The sequence below is a fragment of the Arachis hypogaea genome, chromosome 15, assembly GCF_003086295.3.
Source record: "Arachis hypogaea cultivar Tifrunner chromosome 15, arahy.Tifrunner.gnm2.J5K5, whole genome shotgun sequence".
NCBI classification, from domain to species: Eukaryota; Viridiplantae; Streptophyta; class Magnoliopsida; order Fabales; family Fabaceae; genus Arachis; species Arachis hypogaea.
In genome coordinates, this window is record NC_092050.1 from 113,694,348 (window position 1) to 113,696,832 (window position 2,485).

A 2,485-nucleotide genomic window follows, 5' to 3' on the forward strand; every position below is an offset into this window, starting at 1 on the left:
TGGAAGCTTTTGCCTTCCCTTTTCTCTTTCTAGAGGTTTCTCTGGCCTTAGGTGCCACAAATGGTTATGAAAAAACAAAAAGTGACACTTTTATCACACCAAACTTAGAAGGTTTTCTCGTCCTCGAGCAAAAGAAGAAAGAAGGAAGTAGAAGAAGAAGAAAATGGAGGAGATGGAGAAGTGTGAGTGGTTCGGCTAGGGGGGAAAGAAGTGTTTATGATGTGTGAAAATGAAGGAGGGATGAGGGGTTTATATAGGAGTAGAGAGATGGGTAGGGTTCATGTATTAGGGTTTTGGGTGTGGGAGGGAAAAGATTTGAATTTGAATCGTGAGGTGGGTGTTATGGGGAAAAGTGGTGGAGGTGATTGGTGAGGGATATTTGAGGAAGGGTGTTATGGGAAGTTGTGAAGAAGAGAGAGAGAGTTGAGGTAGGTGGGGATCCTGTGGGGTCCACAGATCCTGAGGTGTCAAGGATTTCTCATCCCTGCACCATTTTGGCATGTAAACGCCCCTTGTAGTGCCAATCCTGGTGTTAAACGCCAGGTTGCTGCCTATTTCTGGCATTTAACGCCACCTTTTCTTCCCTTTCTGGCATTAAATGCCAACTTGTTGCCCTTTTCTAGCGTTAAACGCCAGTCTGGTGCCCTTTTCTGGCGTTAAACGCCCAGAATGGTGCCAGACTGGGCGTTTAACGCCCATTCTGCTACCCTTACTAGCGTTTAAATGCCAGTAAATTCCTCCTCCAGGGTGTGCTGTTTTTAATGCTATTTTTTATTTTGCTTTGATTTTTGCAATTGTTTTTGTGACTCCACATCATCATCAACCTAAGGAAAACATAAAATAACAATAGAAATTTAACATAGATAAGTAAAAATTGGGTTGCCTCCCAACAAGTGCTTCTTTAATGTCAATAGCTTGACAGTGGGCTCTCATGGAGCCTCACAGATACTCAGAGCATGATGATGGCCTCCCAACACCAAACTTAGAGTGTGAATGTGGGGGCTCTGTTTGACTCTGCATTGAGAGAAGCTTGTCATGCTTCTTCTCCATGTGTACAGAAGGAGATTCTTTAGCTTTAAACACAAGGTAGTCCTCATTCACTTGAAGGACCAACTCTCTTCTGTCAACATCAATCACAGCTTTTGCTGTGGCTAGGAAGGGTCTGCCAAGGATGATGGATTCATCCTTATTATTCTAAGTGTCCAGTATTATGAAGTCAGCAGGGATGTAAGGCCTTCAACCTTTACCAAAACATCCTCTACATGTCCATAAGCCTGTTTCCTTGAATTGCTGCCATCTCTAGTGAGATTCTTGCAACTTACACCTCAAGGATCCCTAGTTTCTCTATTACAGAGAGAGGCATGAGGTTTATACTTGACCCTAGGTCACACAGAGCCTTCTCAAAGGTCATGGTGCCTATGGTACAAGGTATTAAGAACTTTCCAGGATCCTATTTCTTCTGAGGTAGTTTCAGTTGAACCTGATCATTAAGTTCATTGATGAGCAATGGGGGGTTCATCCTCCCAAGTCTCATTACCAAATAGCTTGGCATTCAGCTTCATGATTGCTCCCAGGTACTTAGCAACTTGCTCTTCAGTAATATCTTCATCCTCTTCAGAAGAAGAATACTCATCAGAGCTCATGAATGGCAGAAGTAGGTTCAATAGAATCTCTATGGTCTCTGTATGAGCTTCAGATTTTCTTGGTTCCTCAAAGGGGAACTCCTTGGAGGCCAGTGAACGTCCATTGAGGTCTTCCTCACTAGAAATCACTGCCTCTTCCTCCTTTGTGCATTCGGCCATATTGGTTATTTTTATGGCCTTGCACTCTCTCTTTGGATTCTCTTCTGTATTACTTGGGAGAGTGCTAGGAGGAGTTTCAGTAATTTTCTTACTCAGCTAACCCACTTGTCCCTCCAAATTTCTGATGGAGGACCTTTTTTCAGTCATGAAACTAAGAGTGGTCTTAGATAGATCAGAGACTACAGTTGCTAAGTCAGAGTGGCTCTGCTTAGAATTCTCTATCTATTGCTGAGAAGATGATGGAAAAGGTTTGCTATTACTAAGAGATCCTCCAATAGAGTTATCCAATGACATCTTGGATAGTTCAGACAGACCATCATTGAATATGCATATGATGCTCCATTCTGAAAGCATGCCAGAAGGACACCTTCTGATCAACTGCTTGTATCTTTCCCAAGCTTCATAGAGGGATTCGCCTTCCTTCTGTCTGAAGGTCTGGACTTCCACTCTAAGCTTACTCAGTTTTTCTGGTGGAAAGAACTTTGCTAAGAAGGCATTGACCAGCTTTTCCCAAGAGTTCAGGCTTTCTTTAGGTTGTGAGTCTAACCATGTCCTAGCTCTGTCTCTTACAGCAAAGGAAAAAAGCATAAGTCTGTAGATCTCAGGATTAACCCCATTGGTCTTAACAGTGTCACAGATTTGCAAAAATTCAGCTAAAAACTGATGAGGATCTTCCAATGAAA

At 42.7% G+C, this 2,485-nt stretch overlaps 1 non-coding gene across 1 annotated transcript; it reads left to right on the forward strand.

Annotated features, from left to right (window-relative positions):
• The first annotated feature begins 2,154 nt into the window (after positions 1–2,154).
• Positions 2,155–2,258, forward strand: LOC112753400 (small nucleolar RNA R71). The gene has a single exon (XR_003177788.1). It is a non-coding gene; the product is annotated as a small nucleolar RNA R71 (small nucleolar RNA).
• Positions 2,259–2,485: the final 227 nt, after the last annotated feature.